This window comes from Armigeres subalbatus, chromosome 2 (genome assembly GCF_024139115.2).
Source record: "Armigeres subalbatus isolate Guangzhou_Male chromosome 2, GZ_Asu_2, whole genome shotgun sequence".
Lineage (NCBI taxonomy): Eukaryota > Metazoa > Arthropoda > Insecta > Diptera > Culicidae > Armigeres > Armigeres subalbatus.
Window position 1 is genome coordinate 344,625,274 of NC_085140.1, and position 22,206 is coordinate 344,647,479.

Consider the following 22,206-nt stretch of genomic DNA (forward strand, 5'->3'; position numbering starts at 1 on the left):
ATTCGTTGACCTGCTCCAAAATGATGCGGAGCGTGACAATATGGTCCACACAGGATCTTCCGGCACGGAATCCGGCTTGCTGCCGCCGGAGAGTCGCATCGATCTTCTCCTGAATCCGGGCTAGGATAATTTTGCACAGAACTTTGAGAACGGTACACAGCAACATAATGCCTCGCCAGTTATCGCATACAGTCAGGTCACCCTTTTGGGCACCTTCACTAAGATACCTTGCATCCAGTCGACCGGGAAAGTTGCGGTGTCCCAGATATTACGAAATAAACGATGCAGTAGTTGAGCGGATGTCATGGGGTCAGCTTTGAGCATCTCGGCTGATATGCGGTCGACCCCTGGGGCTTTATTCGATTTCATGCTTTGGATGGCTGTTTGAATCTCTAGCAGTGATGGAGCTTCGGTATTGACGCGTGTTATACGTCGGATCCTAGGCAGATCATGCCGAGGTGGTGATGGCCTGGTTGGCACTTGAAAAGTTGTTCGAAGTGCTCGAACCAGCGTTTCAGCTGGTCAGTTGGGTCGGTCAATAACTGATCATTCGCGTCTTTCACAGGCATCGTTGCATTCATCTTCGCCCCGCTTAAGCGTCGTGAGATATCGTAGAGGAGGCGAATGTCCCCGGTTGCGGCGGCTCTCTCTCCTTCGTCGGCCAGAGAGTCTGCCCACGCTCGCTTGTCCCGTCGACATGAGCGTTTTACTTCCTTCTCAAGAGCCGTGTATCGTTGACGGGCTAAGACTTTGGCTCCTCTGGTTTTCGATCGCTCTATCGCGGCTTTGGCTTCTCTTCGCTCCTCTATCTTCCTCCAGGTCTCATCGGTGATCCATTGTTTTCTCTGGGTGCGTAGTTCACCCAGATTGTTCTTGCTGGTGGCGATGAAGGCATTCTTGATGGCGGTCCATTGGTCTTCCACGCTGCCACCTTCCGGAATATCTGCAGCACGCGTCTCCAGTTCTTCAACGAAGGACCGTTTCACCGTGGCATCTTCCAGTCGGCGTGTGTTGAATCGTCGTCCAACTCTTTCCTTCTGCCGACGAATCCGCGCAATGCGCAGGCGTATTTCGCCGATGAGGAGGTGATGATCAGACGCGATATCGGCACTACGTTTATTCCGTACATCAAGAAGGCTCCGTTTCCATTTTCGGCTGATGCAGATGTGGTCGATTTGATTTTCTGTAAAGCCGTCACGGGAGACCCACGTGACCTTGTGAACCGGTCGATGAGGGAAGAGCGATCCCCCGATCACCATGTCGTTATTACCACAAAATTCTGCGAGCAGCTCTCCGTTTTCGCTCATTTCTCCGAGACCATGGCGTCCCATAATGCGCTCATGGTTCGAGTTGTCGGATCCGATCTTCGCATTGAAGTCGCCCAAACAGATCTTGATATCACCCTTCGGAATTCTATCTACGACGGCATTGAGTTGACTGTAGAAGTTCTCTTTGTCTTGCAGATCGGCAGCATCGGTTGGCGCATAACATTGGATTATAGTAAGGTTTCGGACCCGTGTTCTAAATCTGGCAACGATTATCCTTTCACTTATAGGTTCCCACTTCATAAGCGCAGAGTGTGCCTGAGCGCTTAGTAGGAAGCCAACTCCGCGATGCCGGGGAGCGTGTTCACCTCGTAAACCAGAGTATAGCAGAACTTGTCCCGACGGCGTTCTGTGTTCTCCAAAGTTTGGCCAACGGACTTCACTCAGTCCCAGGATCTCAAGCTTCATGCGGCGTGCCTCATTGGCAAGTTGTGCCAATTTACCCTGCTGGGCTAGGGTTAAAACGTTCCATGTTCCTATTCGTGTCCGTTGTTTCGCGCTAAGAGTCGTCGCCGTAAAATCAGTCCGTATTCTTTCATTATCGGATTCTCGAACAAATTGATGTTTCGGGAACAGTAGGTTGTTGGCCCAAGGTTCCCTATCCACCGGGATGGGGCTGCCATCTTAGGTATAGCTTCCGGGGAATAGCATTTCATACTCAGCCGCTGGATGCCAGAACAGACGCTGTTGGAGCCGCACCTCCTTGGTGGACAGACGCTCGATCAGTCGGGTCAAATTTGTTTAAAGTCCTACCCAACACCAGGACTAGGCTAATGCGCTTTGAGCGGCACACGGTCGCTTTGATAGGGCCTGCTTGGGGACACATGCAGCTTTTTATAGAAGTTCAACAGAGCCCACTGTCGAACCCCACCACATCCTAGGCAGACCCCACAGGACGCACCCTCTCACTCTAGCTGATATCAGAAGGACAACAGTGCCCAGGCTGCACTACCAGCTAAGTACGCAACCCTTAGCTGGCGGTCAATTGTCATCGGAAGACCCGTGGAAGCGTGAGTATTGGAACTTGTGAGGACCAGAGCTATGTTAGGCGCCCCTTCCCGGATGTCAACTCACCATTTCGCAGCCCGTTCGTTGTGTAAGCCTCTACCGATTTCCCTGCAGAAATCTGGAAAATGATACTTCAAAATATGGTATTTCGACGTGTATGTAAGCTGCAGCTTTTCCCAGCTACTTGCGAAATCATAGATTGCTTCTTCAAACCCATGCTCGAGCTTGAAAGATAGGCACTTAGCGTACACGTTTTTGAAATTATTCAGGATCTGATAATTATAAATGTGTTACAGTTTAAGTAGAACTCCTTACCGTGACATAATCCGTTAGATCGGAATTGTCTGCCAAACATGCGCGTGGCAGGCTCTTCCAGAGAACCCGTAAGCCCTTTGTTGATGCCTCACCTGTGCTTGATTCACCCATAACTATACCCGATCTGGCGCCTTCTTCTCCAGAAACTTGAAAATTGTATTGGCGATCCCAAGTGTGATGTGCAGTGGCGGAGCAAAGGTTTAAGATTTTGTCTTCGTCGTTACTGGACACCAGAGGGACATGCACAATTGCACATAGCTTGCGAAATTCTTTCCCTTTCTTATACAATTTTACTTGATGTTACCTTTGGTTCTCTATATACCATTCGATATGTCGAGCTCACTCCTTCGCAATATGTACAAGGGTTCTTCAAGGAATACGCCATTTTCCCAATGTTTATAATTTAGATGTCCCCGGCAACCATGTATTCGTGCTCGTGCAATTCGAGTAGTTCTGTCCAAATTGGAGAAATATTTTCGTATTTTTCCCCCAGGTTTGATGAAAGTGCATTTTTTTACAGCGCCGTCCTTAAACTCACTGCTCGCCCGATTTCTAATTTGCGAGTCAATCACCGAAAAAGTGATCTTGAAAAAGATCCCACCTTCATAAATTCCATTTTTGGCAAGTAGATCATTTACAGCTATTGATATTGAACACTTTATTTTGCGTATCAGCTCAGGTACATCAGAGCAATATACATCAACCTCATCCGATGAAGATCCAACCTTTCCCGTGATGCTCGACAACTTTGCTACTTCAAACAAATCCTAAGGCTGTCGCTTCCTTTCCACCAATTTCTCCTGGTTTAATCTTTATTCCCGATGCTCGAATACTTTTTATCACACCTAAGTATTGAATAAGTTACATAACACACATTTTGTTTGAAATGAAATAATAATTACCCAAGGTTTTCCTTCTTAAACGGGTTATTCTCGCCTTAAACAAAGAATCTGCACGTAGATTCTTGAGAGTTTAAAAATTGAAGACCGTCACTAAATCATGTAAGATTTTGAACGTTATTGCCAATTTGCCAGTTCTATTAAAAACTTTGAATAAGCGGTAAGCAAGGGTATTGGACCATTCAGGTAGGGCCCCTAAAATTTGCATGAAAACTTATGTCGAATTCGTTTTTAAACCTGGGTCAGTGCCAACCCGAACCCTGAATAAAAAAACATTTTCAGTTCCATCTGTCATTGGATATGTTGGTGTGCGTAGCATCGTGTTTGTTTTGATTCGAAACATATGATCCAGGACATCCAGTGCGTTGGCCTTGACGTCTCAGGCCTTGACTAATCAGATCATGATAAATAAATATGTTTAAGTGCATGTGCTGATTTTTGCGGATAGTGAAATTTACTTTTGGGTGGATATAAATAGGGAAACTGCTCAAGCTCATGTAATTCATCTCATGGCTCGGATATTCATCCCATCGAAAACAAAGCAATGGAAAGGAATTTGGATTGTTTATTATTTTTGTGATTTTTCTCAGCATTGAGCACGCATGTTGACTAAAAGAGGCGACGAAATTGGTGCTGCATTTCTTTGTTTCCCGATGCGATGAATATATGTTCAGTGAGATGGAGATCGGAACAGTTCCCCTATTTAATTATATTCAATAATCCCGTGCACATTTTTATACCAAGAATTCCGTATAGAATTCATGTAAGAGAGATTTTCAATTTTACAAAAATTCATCTATTTCTGTAAAAGTGTTTTTTTCGGAGAACACTCAGAAGCATGTAATAAAAATTCTCCAGGATTCGCTAATTTTTTTTCCTCGCTACCTCTCCTGATAAGCCCTCACACCTCGGGAAAATTTTCCGCCGGATTTTGGGCCCCGTGCATTTTTAATTTTCAAGAAACTCCCGGAGGAATTGCTCAAGGTACTTCCGGGGAAATTTATGTACGAAATTTGCGGAGCAATTCCTGAAGGAAACTTGGAGTAAGTTTCTGTATTCCAGAAGGAATTATATTGTAGAAATTTCCAAATTAATTCCTGGAGCACATTCCAGAGAAAATCCTGGAACAGTAGTCAAAGATATTCCTAGAAGAATTTCCAAAGGAATTCATCTCGAAAGGATCCCTTGGAAAAAAATGGAGGAATGCCAGAAAGATATCGCCAAAAATTCAAGAAAGAATTTACTGAACGAATTACTGAAAGAATTTCTGAAGTAATTTCTGGCAGAATTCTCGAAGAAAATTCTGAAACCCACGAAAGAGTTTTTGGAAGAATTTCAAAAGAAATTCTGCATAAGAAATAATTCTATATATTTTTATAAATATATTTTTTTGATAATTCTTAGCGGATTTTGTGAACGGGTTTCAAGGGGAATTTCCAAACTACATAACTTTATCCACCGACCTAATTTAGGACACCATCTGTCAGGAAAACCTGAATGAACTTATGAATACATAACTTCCCAAACAATTATTTTAAAATTTAATCTAGACACCAGTACCGGATTAATTTAATTTAGAACTACAATAACAAATATCACAAAACTCAAAAAAAAAAAGATTTTCAGCGCGCATTTTATTTTAATAAACAGTTTCTCCCTTCTGCTTGTTTATTCCGCCCAGTCCCACCCACCCACGTGGTTTTGACAGTTGAAGTACAGATGTATTGGTGAACCCGGTGCGAAACCGTGAAACAACACAGTGCGAACCCGGCAGCTTTGGGGTTGGAACTAGTGCGAACCTAGTTCCAACCTGAGCGAATAAAAAACACTTTGACAGCACTTAGGTTGGAACTGGTTCCAACCTAGGTTGGAACTTTTTAAAAACGAATTCGACATTAAAAGCATTTAATATCCAAAATGTAGGCAATTAACGTAGAGATGCATTGGTTAATACTAAGTCGAATCCAACAGTTTGAGAATCCAGTGACATAGATAATATTATGAGTTATCGTACAAGTTACAAGTTATACTTGTGACAGATATATGATGCGAAAATCACTGTACAACATAAAATCATATATCTGTCACCCAGAATCACGGTGGTATTACCCAAGCAATGATGATTCTACGCTGATACGTACCCTGCTCTGCGCCCGTTGTATACAACGTTACAGGTACAGTGCAAAGCAAATTTGAATGCAAGCAATGCTAGTAACGCAAACAATGGCGCCATCTGGTTGCGGTCACTACCCATCATTGACGTTAAAACATAATAAGAAAAATGTATTTTTTCTTGTTGGAATATGAAAGCGACCAATTAACGTGTTCGTCGGCGATATATTTTTATATTCCATTTTGATTCAAACTACTTATTTTAGAAATTTATATGCCACATCATTTCACTAAATTTACTAAATGATACGTTCAGTAGGCATATTGTAAAATATTGTAACTGTTTGTTCTGGTTATAATTGATGACCTTAAATGATTTTCCTTTTGCCATTATCAGCTTTTTTGAATTCTGATTTTCAGACAAGTCTGGAACGCTGATCGTTTTTCTTAGTTTCTTGTAAATATTTCTTATAAAAAGGAAACGTCAACATATTTTCTATTTATATTTTAAACTAATTATTTCCCAACAATTAAATGAATATTTCATCGCCTACAAGAACACTTCTCAAGTGTTTTATATTTGATTATCGATCAAAAAGAATTAGAAAATTTATTTGTGTAAGTAATACTTAACAGCACAGATATCTCCATCAATCGTTTTACTAATTTTAACATAAAGTGTCCAGACTTCTCGGATTATGCAGAGCTGTCCTGGATTCAGTCTGCTTGATCCGAATTGCCCGGAAAATGTCCCGCATTACCACATGATGAATCTGTAAATTCTGGATAAGCTATGGCATTCGTAAGAAATTGGATTAAAAAAATGGTCCAGAGCCGAAAAAAGAAATCTGGGACACTCTAGAGGGTCTACTGAACTTGGAGAATGGAGGTTTAAATATTTTTGAGAATCTAGGCCATTTCGCCATTTCCGTATATGTACTAAAAATCAACGAAAATTGAAATTGTCAAACTGAATCTGAAGTATTTTATTACCCGGGAGGGTTTAAAGAATGTGGGAATATTAAGAACTTGTATGATTTACGGAGTAAAACGTGTCGGAAGATATTCTGTAAAGTTAAGGTCATGGCAATGATCCAATCGAAGCTCTAGAATCTAAGAAAATGGGATATCAGAAAATGTGAGCAATCCTTTTGGAGTATCCTTAAATCAGCAAAGATCTACAAAGTTAGGAAAACGCCTTTAAAATCCGAAGAATGTTCAGATTGTACACTATTTTTTTTTTAAATCACGATAATAAAGAATATAATAATAAATAAATACTTACATATTTTGTAAGACAACGGACAATGCCTGGTAGACTAGTTAAGAAAATTTTGCATATCGAAGAATTTCCACGATTGGAGCGGGAACCGTTTTTAATAGGGATTTTTTGGGCGTAAATAGGGATTTTGCGATTTTTGTCCATTAGACTGGCCCAGATTACTATGGGGAGAAAAAAACGTTGTGGAATTCCACGGGGCACCCCCCAGAATTGTGTCTTTGGGTGAGAAAATCAATCTCTGAAAATTTCAGCTCAATCGCTTGTTGCATAAGCTGGCGCATTTGATTTGAAGTTTGTATGGGGATTTATGCCAAAATGTATAGGAAAATACACCTCCGTCACTCATTCGATCTGGAAATTGGTACAGATTGCTCGATTGACCTCAGAATTGCAAAAACGGCAGTTGGTATGCTACAGAACAATTTCACAGAACATTGCATGATGATTAAATGAACTTTGATATAATTTTCAGCTGATTTATTAGGAGCTGATTTGTGTATTTTTGGGTTTTTTTATCGAATCGCATCAGCCGAAACCTATATAAAAGTTCATTTAATCATCATACAATGTTCTGTGAAATTGTTCTGTAGCATACCAACTGCCGTTTTTGCAATTCTGAGGTCAATCGAGCAATCAGAACCAATTTCCAGATCGAATAAGTGATGGAGGTGTATTTTCCTATACATTTTGGCTGAAATCCCCATACAAACTTCAAATCAAATGCGCCAGCTTATGCAACAAGCGATTGAGCTGAAATTTTCAGAGATTGATTTTCTCATCCAAAGACACAATCCTGGGGGGTGCCCCGTGGAATTTGACAACTTTTTGTTTCCTGGGCCAGTCTATTGTCCATCCCAATAATCATAAAAAAGCTGTACATATTGGTAAAATAATTTTGATAACGATAAATTAACTTTTTAGCAATTTTACAGATAGTAGTGTTTCTTTTACATCAATCGAAAATTCACCAAGTGTGTTTTAAACAACAATAAAAATGTTTAAAATAATCAGCAAAAGGCCGGATTTTAACGAAGTATGTATTTACATTTTATTAATATATTTACAGGTCATGTAAAAATGGAAAATAATTTTTTATTATTTTGTAAGAAAAATCTGTATGTAATACAGATAATACAATAGTAACACAGCGAATGGTAAAAAAATATGTGTGTCATCCTGCTGCTGTACGCGTACAACATGGTACGTGTATCACTGTACAGAAATCATATGTCTGTCGATAGTATTACAAGTTATCGTTCATGATATCGTATAATATTCATGCTCTACATTCCTCAATGCACCAAACTGTTATACGTAGTTTCCGTCGGGCGGTCATGTCTTGTACATATCCCTTCTAATTTTTTCCTCTTCCATAAGTATTTGCTGTTACATGTTTCACAAATTTCCAACGCCTCATATCCACCATTACCCTCTGTGTCTGGACTAGATCTCGGTACCCCGTGCTTGAGTTTCTTGGATTCAAACCCTGGTAAATTGCTTTTACCCTCTCGTGTACTGACTGCGTCACAAATTGCACATACCCTGTGATCGTGTGACGATTGAATTTTTGAGATTGTAACTGTGAATCTTCGGGACCCTTGTGCCTCCCTTGCTGTACTCCACGCACGCCACGCGACATGTTCCACAGATGACCGACGGATACAAGTTTTCTTTGATTTCAAAATCTTGCAAAAATGTTCGGACAACAACCCTTGTACTTTTAATTATTGTTCGAGGCGACGATCTCTTCGATAGACAGAGTATGCAAACGTGATTTCTGCTTTTTTCCGTGTAGATTCTTTTTGAAAGCAACAATCCGCACATAATATTCGAACAGAAAAAAAAACAGATGACTCAATTTGCACAAGCACTTTTTTCACTTCCCAACCTTCTTTTTTTTTGCAAGCCTACTTTGATGCTTCACAGACGAGACGATTAAAATAATTATTTTATACTATTTCATTTAAAAACCTTTATTATTCATGTGAGGATTTTATTGAACACCCCTGCTACAATACCTCTACTTTATTACTATAAGCTACTACGAATTGTACTCCTCATGGTTGTATGTAGTTTCGGTTCGGATGCCAAGCTGAAAGCATCTGGCAATTATAGGGGAGGAGGTTCGGTTGTGGGCACCCTTTTGTGTTTGGTCCATAACTTTGGCCCTGGTTGATCTTATGTCGACATTTGCATAGCAATCGAAAGCTAAACTTATAACCTTACTACTAGCAAAGAAATTAATATGATTTCATCGATTCAGAAAATATTGACAATTTAGAAAATTTGACATTTTTGGACATTTTCATTTCGTGTTTCGGTTGTGGGTACCCTTGAAAACTTAGCTAAAAATAAAGAAGCATGAATAAAAACCACCCAGATTTAAAGACAAGGAATAGTTTATTCATTCTAAAAGCCAGGAGACGCTAAAAAACTCAAATCAATTCACCTAGCAGTGATGATGCCTCCCTCGGTGCATTAAGGAGGATGTTGAAAAAAATCACATAAGAAAGGTCTAAAATAGCACTTTAGGTAAATGGGTTTTAATTTTTCATTGATTTACGTTTTATTGGTATGCATCACAGTCAAAAAAAATCCTGATTAATCACCCTAGCGGCAATAGTGCCTTTCTCGTTCATTTCAAAAAATAATATTTTGGCCATAAATTTTGATCCCATAGTCCGATCTAGGGTGGTCGGTATTGACCATTTTCATCAAATACCGGTTTTCGGTTTTTGATGGAGTCGATACCGGTAATACCGGTAAAATACCGGTTTTTGTGAAAATTTCAGCTAGTAAAAGAAAAACTTCTGATTTGGACTTCTGGATGAAAAACAATATTTGTTGACAAACTTCAAAATCATTGCTTGTTGAGCTGGGCAAAGCGAAAAAGTAGACATTACATACTGAGCGACTCATCTCCCAATCCGCATTGGATTTTGTTAGCAATGTTGCCAACTACTGAAAATGCCCTCTCTGGTTCAACCGAAGTAGGACGAATGGTTCCAAGACCGTCGAAAATCAGTGTCAAATACTTGCCCTTAATCCCTTCCGATTCATAATAGGGGAATTCCTTACGGATTGTATACAATATATGTATACATATATGTAGGGATCCCGTATTTGCCACCAGCAAGGCAAGTGTTTTTCTATGCTACGGTCTCTTCACAAGTTGTTCTTTAATCGAAAGGCATCCAATTCGGACCGATCGTCAGGTATGATCGTTGTCTCAGTTTCAACGATCGCATTAGGAATGATTAGACGCATCAAGATCCCATACGCATGCTTAATCATAGTAGCTCTGGATGCCTTGAAGAAAAGCAAAAATCGTTTCTGATTAATTGCTTCACGGCAGAATTATTCAAAAAAGCAAAAAGATCGGCGTATTTGGATCGTCTCTCTTGGATTCATTCTATGGAAAAAGCATCGAAATAGTGGTGTAAATATCTGTGGCTTGGAATTGAATTGGTAAATTGGAACGACACGTCGCGTCGGCTTCATATAGAGTGCAAAATTCACATAGCAGTAGTTCCACAACAGCTTGAACATGTTCGAGGGCTTGAATTATTTCAGCGTGCCTTGACATCAGCCACTAATTCAAATTCTTTTCCGAATTCAGGACGGACAATTTTTTGCAGAAAATCGTTTTTCATTGGTGATGTACGGAAAAGAACTAGGGTGGGTGTACCAATTGTCGCCATACATAAGAACAACTATTTTTAAAAAATAAGTAAAAGGCATGTGGGTGGACTTTATATATCAAGCGAAAGGTTTTACTTCCTGCTCCTTATAATAGCTATGCAAACCACAATAAAATTTGTTATTATCCTCGAAATTGATTAATCCATAATAGGAACGCATGCACCAGTTGTGGCACTATTCTTAATTTTGGTTCCTTATTTGGCAAATCCCATTGTTTTCTTATGGGACTGGCCAAATAGGGACCACTAGTGCGACAACTGGTGCAAAGGACGTCAAAAATTAAGCAAAATCAATTTTTACAATTATGCTTTGCTTGTTTTGGAGGAAATCAAAGGTGTTATCGTATCATATGAATATGCTTTATCGATATGAACTTGGTTTGCGGTGATTTGATTGGCCATTTGGCAAATAAAGCACTAGTGCGAAAACTGGTGCTATAGCCACAACTGGTACATCTAGCCTAATACTTCTCGTACCGTTTTCAAAATTTCATACAATGCGGGAAAATTCTGGACGATATCAACAATGTTCATTGCAGAAAAAGTCAGATTTTTTATACTGACAGCAAAATTTTCAATACCGAAAATACCGGTATTTTCCGTCTCTAATACCGGTATTTTCGGTACCCAAAATTGGCCGGTAATACCGGTTTCGGTACTACCGGTTAGACCACCCTAGTCCGATCTGACCAATTTTCAATAGGAAACAATGGGAAAGCATTCCCGTCGAATGCAACTTGTTGGAAGCAAATCGGTCAACGCTTTGTTCCAAAAGTGTGTGTATAATGACTAGACATGCCCAAAGAACAAACATATTAAATAAACTCATTATTTCGAACAATTATGTCAAACTAATTATAAGAACTGCCTTAAAACGTTATTAAAATAAGTTAAGGACAAGTAAAACGATATTGAATGATTTATCAATAAAATGAGGGTGCCCATAACCGAACCAATAAAGGTGCCCACAACCGAATTTCGCAGCCGTTTTGGAACGAGAAGAAAAAAAAATCGCCCTAAAATTTTGATGGTAATCGACATTGGGCCTCAAAATAGATTAAATTTACTGTGTAAATACGCATTAGAACTCACTTTTTGAATTAAATCCTTTAATTTATGACACTTTGAAAAAGGTAAAAAAAACTATCGTGTTGTTTTTCTTGTACAAAAAATTTATTTGTTTCTAGTTCAAAGTAGAGATGTCCATCCGGTTTGATATTGAGCACAAAACATCATGCTATTATAGCAAACAAATGACGGTTGTCAGAATGACAGCATCTCTTATCTGTCAAAAGATACATAGGGGTGCCCATAACCAAACGGTGCCTACAACCGAACCCCCTCCTAATAAAAAGATTGAAGTCGTTTCGATCGTGTAATCCTCGTGAAATCCCACATTTATAATTCATAAAAAAACATATAGTATGCCATACAAAATAACATACTTAAGTCAGTTTGGCGAACAAATCAATTGTAATAATGACAACAAATACAAGCTGGTTAAAAATTATTTGTACCACTTTTTGAACGATTTTTTAAAAGCCATTTTGAGGATATCAATTAATTCAAATATGGATTATTCTGAAATTTTCTAACTAAAAATATCAAATTAAGATTTCTAGAAATTTCTTCTAGGGAGGTTTTTTTTTAAATAGGCCCAGATTACCATGTGCAGTGCCCTAGCTAGTGCTTCATCGCAGAGTATAAGTAGCTCTCCTGGTGGTTGATCAACCTCAGGGGCTTTGGTGTTTTACAGCTGGCAAATTTCCTCCTGTGCTCTTCGTAGTGCTGTCGCCTTTGGATCACTTCTGGCTCATTCGTAAGAAGGTTCCCATTTATGCCCTTGCACATGTGAGGCTGTGGCACGTGACCATTATATAAAGGGTGCAACTTGCTCTATCATTTCACAGTACCGTAACGATCTTCCTGCTGGTTATTTTTTTCTCGGAAATTCGAGTTTTGTTTGCGCCTCGCCCGTCTGTATTGTGCCTCGTTTACGCCCGTACGGTATTGTAACAATCTCGTCCATGCTGTGTACTTCTCCTCCACCAACTCCAGTCACATTCGCCGTTGCACCCGTCGGTTCTTTGATCCGGAGGAAATGTGCCTAGTGCAGTGGTTGCGGTGCTACGAATGCTGGTTCGACTATCTATCCGGCCTGGTAGGAGAAACAGATGAAAAATGTGTATGGCAAGCCGAGTCGAAATCTAGCTGTCAGAGTAAGTCGAAAATAAAACTCTCGGCAATTTTCTAAAGCAATATAACAACAATTACACACAAAACCAAATTTGATATTTTCAGGTAACACCTACTTTTAATGTTATTGAAATTTTACTTGTTGCATGTCGACAGTATTTATTTGATTTGATGCGTAGTATCGAGAGCTCCCTCCCAGTCACCGGCCATCTGCAAAAGCTAGCTGCTCTTTCGTTGGAAGTGTCTTTTCCAGTTGCTGCAAGTGGTCGCTGGAAGTGGCCGCGGTACTCGACTTCGACGCGTGCTGTACACGTTCAATAGTTTTAAGCGCAGACATACTGCAAAGAGGTAGTGAACGGATTCATTATTCGCTCAGCAGGTAAGTGCGGACGTTCGTAATGTGGGTGAAGAAGGTAACTTCGATCAGAACGTGGTTTATTTTTCTTTTTCCGTTTCTTGGTCTGGCTCTGGGTCTGCCTCTCCTGCGATGTCAAGATGGGTTACAGTATAGTGCTTGTTTACGAATTTCGTTTCCGCCCCTACGTAAGATGAGACCGACCCAGTCCCACTTCCGTTCCAGAATTTCAGTTGCTATCAGTCTCAGGCGACCACGACGATAGAGCTCGTTGTTTGAGATCCAGTTGTGAGGCCTCAAGGCACAAATTATGTGTCGCAGGCATCTATTGATGAACACGTATAGCTGCTGAGTGTTCTTCACTAATACACACCATGTTTCACTAGCGTATATCAGCACATATTTTACGTTAGAGTTAGGAATGTCTTAAACTTGTAAAGACAGCATTTTCCTGCCTTATGACCGCCGTCTGACGCCATTTGGCTACTAAGATATTGGAAGCTTTCAACATTCTCCGTTGATGGACCACCTACTGTGAAGTTGGTCAATCGGACCTACCGGAATCTTGTCGATTACGATGAGCAACTGTAGCGGTGATAGAATACACCCTTGTCCAACACCGGCTACGACCTGGATGGGGTCAGATCTTCACTTATCGTAAATGTTTCCAGGGCTAATGGTGCACCTCTAGCAAAGAGAAGGGTTTGAATCAGCGACTCTCAGGTCCAACCTGGGGACCTTCCGCAAGCAAAATAAAAAGCAGTACAGAAATGGTTAACAAGCAACACTGGAGCTAAACATTTTGAAAATATAAAAAATTTAAATAGTGATTGAAAGCTGGACGCGTGTATATTTCAAAAGACATAGATAACTGTATGGATGATAATCCTCTTCCAAGGTGGTGACCAACTCCCGATGATCCGAAAATCCGAACGATGAATGAGTCTCTGTCCTCCGGAGGTGAGTCGTTGATTGCAGCCAGAACAGGAGAACAGGAGTCGTATTGGCCAGATTTTGCCACCAATCAAATTGTGGAACTCCAGCAGCGATCCAAATCTTCCCAAGCAGCCTTCTTAATCCATGTATTTGTGTCCGCCAGGGGAACAGTCATCGCTAGGCTGGTGCTGTTTGGCGATAATGATCTAAGCCCAGGGGCGCTTAGGTTGCTCGTTCTGTCGCGCGTAGATGACACTCCAGTCGGTCAGAACCAAAAGCGGTATCCTCGATGGGTATATGGCTGTGGTGGAAGCCGCGGCAGTGGTGGGGAAGGTGTATTACAAATACTGGGAGGTGACCCCGATTCCAACTCGACGGCTTGAAACCGAGCAATCCGTAGACTCATGTTCATAGTTTCTGTAATCGCTATGCGGGTGTTCTGCCACCTACCTTCACAGTGTCTCTGAATTGTCTCCTATGCGACAACGCTGCGGGGGAGGGGGGTGCCCGAGCAGCACAAGGTAGACAAAAATGGTTGCAGCAGCTTAACTGTGACTGAATCTGGTGTTGCAGCAACCTATGTGCAACTTGTGTGCTGCTAGGGTGAAGAGGAGAGGGGAAGACCGGCGTTGGCCATCGTGGGCAAGATTCGATACCCTTCAATAAGGAGAGGGATCTTATGATCTCCGGATGTGCTGGAGGCGAATGCAGCAGATGGACAGCAGACGACGGCGGAATGGCAGCATGCCTATTTCGGCACAGGTGACATCAGTAGGTGATGGCCGGTCGGCCACAGGGTTTGGATGAGGTTACGATGGGTAAAGGCAGGTTAGTTCCAAGCCGAAGAGAAGGTGGCTGTTATTGATTGCATGGGGTTTGGACAGTGTTCGGACTAAATTACACTGATTTTTCAGCTGACCCTAACCCCACGGGAGTGGGGAAGAAAGGATAGAAAACGATCGATAAAGACACCAAGCACTTTAAGGATTTAGCGGTTGGAGACATTTAGTTCCCCCAACTTGATTCTCGGACCGGACAATCGGTGTCTTCCACGACAGACATACCCACAGGCACAGGCACTTGCTGGCAGTCACGTTACGGAGAACTCTAACGAGAGTGGCCATTTCGCCATCGAAAACGGCGCAAACGGCGGATTGTGCCTTAATCCGAACCCAGTTGTTCCTTCAATGACAACCAAAAGGATGTCGTCGGTCTGAATAAAGATGTAGATGTTAGGTTGAAGGATTCGAAACACCCCGGTGACCAAGAAGAGTGCGACCACAATAACCAACCCTTAGGGCGCACGTGTTTTCTCCTGCTAGGTCCCAAAAGACTTATTGTCCATCAAGACTTGAAAAGAGCCGCCCATGAGTCTCCATTCGCTTGGCTGCTGCAACACTTACGGCGTCCACGTACGGTTGAATGTCTTCGAGATATCGAGGGATACTAAGTATGCGTGTTTACCCTGCTCGAAGCTGCTCTGGACGTCCCTTAATTCGATGAAGTCGGAGCCGGTGACCAGCCTCTCACCAGAGAGGTCAATGAGATAGGCTGGTATTTGGAAGCATCCCGGGAGGAGTGGCCTACCGTCCTGCTTAATCACGCTTAGTTGACAACTAAGAAGCTTTTCCCAAATGCTAAAAAAAAATTCGATGTTTGTACAAAAAAATAGTATGTCATACGGCCGAACTCCTTCACACTCGCACTGATAGTAAATATCAACTCCTCCAAAATAAGTATTTTGTGCTTCCACAGGACAAAGCCGGACAAAACTTCAAATTTTTTAAGTGATTTTCGTTCAGCCCATATTTTTTTTAATTTAACATATATATTACATGAACTAGTTCCAAAATTTTTTGATTGTAGCTTGTAAATTAAATTTTTGGTGTCTTGTTGAAGTTCATTCCGTAAAGTGTCTCCCGAACAAATATGTATGGGAAAATGAAATTTAGCTAAACTTTTTTGGGAAAGATTCGAAAAGATCTGGTATTATGTATTAAAATCTATTTTTTTTGTCTACTTTCCGGTGGTTAGTGTGGTGAATTGCGCATAGCTGCGCCAAAGCGGGAAATTGACTGGTGCAATGTTAGAATGAGGACGCTGTCTTTGTTCTAGATCCTAGGGCCTGGGCTTGCGGAAGCCCTAGGATAACATAAAGTATGTCGGATAACCAAAATGAAATGAACTCAACATTTCATCAACATCAACAAAATGAATTCAACATTTCAAAGTTATTCTGTGGTGAAGTTTTGAACGGAATCTCAGGTTTTGTCCGGGATTTGTATGAGGGCCCGCCACTGTGCGGCGGCGGCGTGAACGCAATTTTCTAACGGGTTTCCCATACAGAAATTCTGGGACACGTATTATTCATTCCTCAGAATTTCTGGACAAGAGAATCCCTAAAACTCATAGATAAAGAATTCTTGGAGTGAATTAAAAACTGGGAGTATAAACCACCTTCCCCCTACAATGTCACTAGAATTCTTGTAGAAGGAACTTTTTGAAAGTCCTATCGAAAGAATTCCCCAGAATACAAGGAGAAGAAATTTCATTTAATTCATAGGAGAAAATATCCTCATAATTCGTGAGAGAGAAAATCCCCAGAGTTAGGATGAGGTTAATAATTTGCCGGGATCCTCGGAGGATAAATTGCTCCAAATTACTTAAAAATAATTTCTGGGGAAGGGATTCCACAAAATTCGTGCAAGAGGAATTGCTCTGACCTTTGGAGGGTTAGAATTCCTAAATGAGTATTTAGGAGAATTTGTTTAGAAGGAATTCTTCTAGGAGAAATATTTATTTATTTATTTCTTCTTTTTTATTTCTGATGTTTCAAGGACTATAAGGATAAAAATGTCCCCTGAATCTAATGTACAAACATAAGTAAAATATGCTCATAATACATAATACAATCAGAACACATAAGAAACTCATCAGAACAATTAAGCAGGACATATAAATATTAAGTTTTTGTGTTAATTTGTGCCCCGAAAGTATGCGGCGAAAAGTCGTTGTAGAATAGCTGGCGATGAATTAAAATCAAAGAGATGGAACACTGCGTTGACATTTGAGTTTCTGAAGGAGAAATTCTCCAAAAATACTAATCTTAGACTATTTAACAATTCTTGTATAATGAATTTCTAGAATTACTGAAGGAGAAATTCTCCAAAATATATTACTGAATGGACAAGTTCTCAGAACTCCTGAGGAAGGAAATCCCCAGAATTCCTCGAGATGGAAGATCCAAGAATTGGAAAATCAGTTTCCCAGAATTCATGGAGCAGAAATTTCCTAGAGTCCTAGAGAAATTGCCCAAAATCTAAGAAAAATGAAAGTCTGCAAGGGCCAAAGTCCTCAAATCCTTGGAGGAAGAATTCCCCATGATTTCTGAAGCTATAAATGATCAGAACTCCTGGGTAGAAATTCTCTAGAACTTCTAAAGAAGGTATAACTCTGTATTCTTGAAATACGAGTTTCCCAGAATTGCTAAAGAAGGAATTCCGCAAATTTTCTGGGAGGATATTTTCTCAGAACTAAAGAATCCAATATTCTTGGCGGAGTAATTCCTCAAAGTTATGAGTGTGAGAACTCCCGAATTCTTAGAGGAGTCTTGAATCCCCAGAACTTCTGCAGAAAGAATCGCAGGAGGCGGAGTTCCATAAATTTCAGAGTCCCAGAAATGAATCTTCCAGAGTTCCGGGAGAAGAAATTTGCTATGAAGCGTTAGCTAAAAATATACCTGGAGGATTACCAGTTATGTTATAAGCATGAGCATTATGACTGTGCATTTCATAGTTGCTACTCCGTGGTTGACCAGAGCAATCCAAATTGCACAAAGAACCAATGGATGGGAGCATGGTATTGGCTCTCCAACCTCAGTGTGCACAGTCCGAGAGCTCTAATATTCTGAAAGGTCGATAACGGCGCTGGCCACGGTCTCACTGTCTATCGGGGATGGAAAGAAATTGATGATGCAATCACTCGCCCACTGTAAGCCGAGAACACTTTTGCACTCGCCATGAGCTCCTACGGATTTTTATTAGAATCTGGCTGGGTGTTTGGCTCTATGTCAAAGGTTCGTCTTGGTAAACGGGCTGGCAATGTAATAGGAATGAAAGGGTGGTATGTTCTAATTGGATGTCGAAACGTGCTATTTTTCACTCATTTCGAATTCTAACAATTACCTGCTAGAACTAATTAAGTTTTAGGTATAGGGATAGAAGATGGAATCGGTATGCAAGCTCATTTTCAGTTCTAGCGATTGCTAGAACATGAGAAATATATGCAAAGATACATAGTAGGCGGAATGGAACGGGCCTGAGATTGAACCCACGTATAAGGCAGAAGCGGTAGCCATATGACCATCAAGCCAGTTATATTACCACTTATGTAAAAAGATGCTCAAAAATATATTTAGGTTTCTTATGTGTGAAATGGCTAAATGGTGGTTTTTTCATTGCTAAAAATGCTATGCTGATCACCGTATCGAAACATTGAAATGCACATTACATCATGTCTTTCATCAGTTACATAATCAGATTTCTTTAAAAACGATAGCACATCTGGAAAATAAGTGGCGTAGCGAGAATATTTCGTTGTTGGAGAGGAAAGGGATTTCTGTATTGAGTTCGACTTTGCAACTAGGAATTATGTTTCTGAAGGACTTGGTGTCCAACGTCGTTCAAATACAATGATCCAGAATCTTTTCATTTTCTAAGCTTCTCTTGAGCAAGTAAAATATTAAGCGCAACGGATCGTTTTCCAATTTTTATAATAATTAGAAAATACTCATCCCTACCGATATAGAAAAAATATGCATCCCAGTCCATACAAGAATTGTCTGATGTTTAGGCCTTAACCTTCTCGAGAGCCGCTTGCTTTATTTTTATTCTTTTATTTTGACTGTGGTCCATAGAATTGAATTGGATGAGAGTTCAACAACTTTTCCATTGCAGTTTATCCAAGAATTCCCTTTAGGCATGAAGGTCTGCACGTGTATCCAAACGGCTCTCAACCCTTTCTAAAGTCTTTTTTAAAATCTTATCTTAACACTGACACAGAGAATAAATTCGTAACATCCCTATTAATCACGCCATCGGGTAGATGATAGACACTTCGTCCACAGCACAATCTACCACCAGTGATATTTTTCGAGGTAAATCACAGAGGCGTGTACACAAATAATATATTTAAACAAGACGAATGACCTGTGGCAGTCGGTTGATCTTGACACTGCTACTTCCTAGCGATGATTTTTGGGTGCACATTTTTTGCAAACCACGACATATCTACCATTCGCGCATCATCCATCGCTTTATTCGTTGTATTGTTTCTTCAAAAAAGAAACTAAAAAGTCCCTAATTAATCCACCTAGTGGTGGTTCCTTTGTTAAATCACATCTACAATATGTTAATTAAAACTTTTGTGTAGGCGGTAGATTTTGGACGCGTATTGGGTGCAGTAACTGATCGGAATAAATTTCAAGTATTCCACGTCTAGCTAAAATCTATCGATCGTCTTTATAAATAAAAATGAAATGTCCTGGGTTTGTATCCGCATAGCTCGAAAATGGCTAGATGGATTTTCCTTATTTCTTCAGCAGATTTATTTATTTATTCTCAGACTAAGGCCGGAGTTGCCTTTGCAATTGCAATACAAAAAACATCATCATTCAACATCAGATATGATTGTTATAGTTCCCGACGGACTTATATGATATTTCCTCCTGCAAAAATCTCGAGTAAAGTTGAGAAAATCGTGAAAAAGTAAAATTAATTTTTGGGGGCGCACCACTCAATGGGGAGGCAACGCACAACTGTCATTTTTGATATTTCAGCTTTGCTGCGTCGCAGCATGTGTGAAATAGTAAAAATGAGAGTTGTGCGTTGCTTCCGTATTCAATGGCGTACCCCCGAAAACGCGAGTAAGGATTGTCCTTAAGATTCCTATGCAAATTTAGCATGAGCAGTTCACAACGCGCATTTTCGCCTACTATGCAGGACAACGACTGCTATGGGCCAACCATAGAATTTGATATTTATGGAAATCAGAAATGTCGTACCTCGCCTTTCTCTTGCTCCAGAAATTTCAACGAGCACAGTGATTGATAAGAATAAACCTCATAGTGCTAGTAAGTACTGTTCAAGAAGTTGTCTTATGTTTTGGCGTGTACATGTTTTGCACCACATGAAAACGGACACGGTTTATTTCGTGGAGTTGAGCCAAACGATGAATAGTTTTCGGAGTGAAATAGTGACCTTTCCGTGCAACTTTGTTGTGCGTGAGAGGCTAAAAAAAGTTGCTCACTCACAGTAATCGAAAACGATTATGGATTGTTTGTATAAACAGCGTTAATTATCGCACTGTGGTCAGTGCATCTCATCCTATCGATTCCAAATTGGCTGACGCAATATTTGTTTGCATTTCAAGGGGTTACGGAAATCTTCCACGGGTTCTAGTTTCAGCTGATAATTGTGGATGACTTTTGTTTTCTGTCTAGACGTGGACTTGTTGTTCGATCTGGCCGGCCATCCGGAATCTAGACCAGCCTATTTATGGTTCAACAAATGCCAAGATTCCAAAAAGCAGTAATTATTTTGGAAATCACAAAAATGTATTAAGAGCATTTTAATGTGTATACATCAATTTGACAGTATGTGGAGCATTCAACACTATTGAGTTGGTCATACAAATCCGGTCCTATGCCAGTGATACTGTTTCGGTAACGCAAATAAATGAGACAAGTCTGTCATAGCTGCCGTAATCTACTAGCGCAAAGAAACTGAAATGAGAACAAGAATCTCAAACAGCCGACGTAGCACGGGGCAATGTCGAGCACAAGGGTAATCTACCGGCTATGGCAGCCTGCGTGACTTGACAGCGTAGTAAGAAAATAATTTAACAAGGGGGTTTGAATTTTCTTAAAGCTAACATGTCGAAGGCTTCTTACATTGCTTTCTCTTACATTTAAACACACAAATTTGCAAATTATTTTACCCAAAATGAAAAAAAAACTCCGAAAATTACAATTAATAAATTGATTTAAAGCGGAAAACCAAATCAGAAGCTATTTATAGAAAAAAGACAGAATCACCGTCTTCGACCAGAGGTCGCACAGACTGAACATATTACACCTAGCATTCGACAAGGAACAAGACATTTACACAACACCCAATGGACCAGTGTAGAATTTTTTGCTTTTTGATTTAACTCATTTATAAAAATGAATACTAACTTCTAAATTTACTTCAATATCATTTCGCTTAAAAAAATAAAAACCTCAAAGCTACAAATATTCACATAAGTTCAAGCGGTAATAGTTTTAAAACATTACAACATTTTCAATGTTCTCGGTCAGTTCTCACAGAATTTATGAAACATCATTTCATTCACATAATCGATAAGTTTACTATTATAGAACACACCTTTTTGTCTCGCAGGAAATGGTTGTTTTAGAACCGTTTTAAAGAAACTCGGAAACCCCTTACAAACACAATTAGATACACTCATGCCTAATTCAATCTCAAAACTTCAAGTCGGATTATATTCATACACCCAACCAGCACCTGTCTTTTTCTTCAATCCTGTATAAAAACCTACAAAAACCTGTATAGGAATCAGGCATGTGCGAAACTGCTAGATTCTTAGGCAAGTATTGTATATCGTACAATTTTGCAGGCTTTTTTACAATACCTGTATTAGATCTCATATGTTTTGTATAGGAATCCATTTGCTCAGTTCTTATTCAAATTTCGATGGGTTCTTATTCAGAATTATAATAAAATCTAACATCTTCTGGTTGGGTGTATTGTTATCACTTTCAGTACTAGCATACTTGGTGGGCTGATGTAATTTCGCGTGGCACGATTACGAATAATTATGCCTGTGTTGGATGTTTGTCGACTTTTCACAATTACATAAAAATGAATTATCACCGTCCTTGCTCTGTGAATGACTTACCGTTTAAATGGTTTCAACTCCGAATAATCAAGCTTTTTTCTTCATTTTTTGAAAATTATCAGGTTCAATGATTCAAGTTAGCTATTTATTTGGTAGACAGTTTTTTTATCGCACCGTT

General features: G+C 40.1%; 1 protein-coding gene across 5 annotated transcripts in view; it reads left to right on the top strand.

Annotated features, from left to right (window-relative positions):
- LOC134212875 (dedicator of cytokinesis protein 9) overlaps window positions 1-22,206 on the top strand; it is a 329,834-nt gene that overhangs the window by 89,393 nt on the left and 218,235 nt on the right. The window lies entirely within an intron of this gene.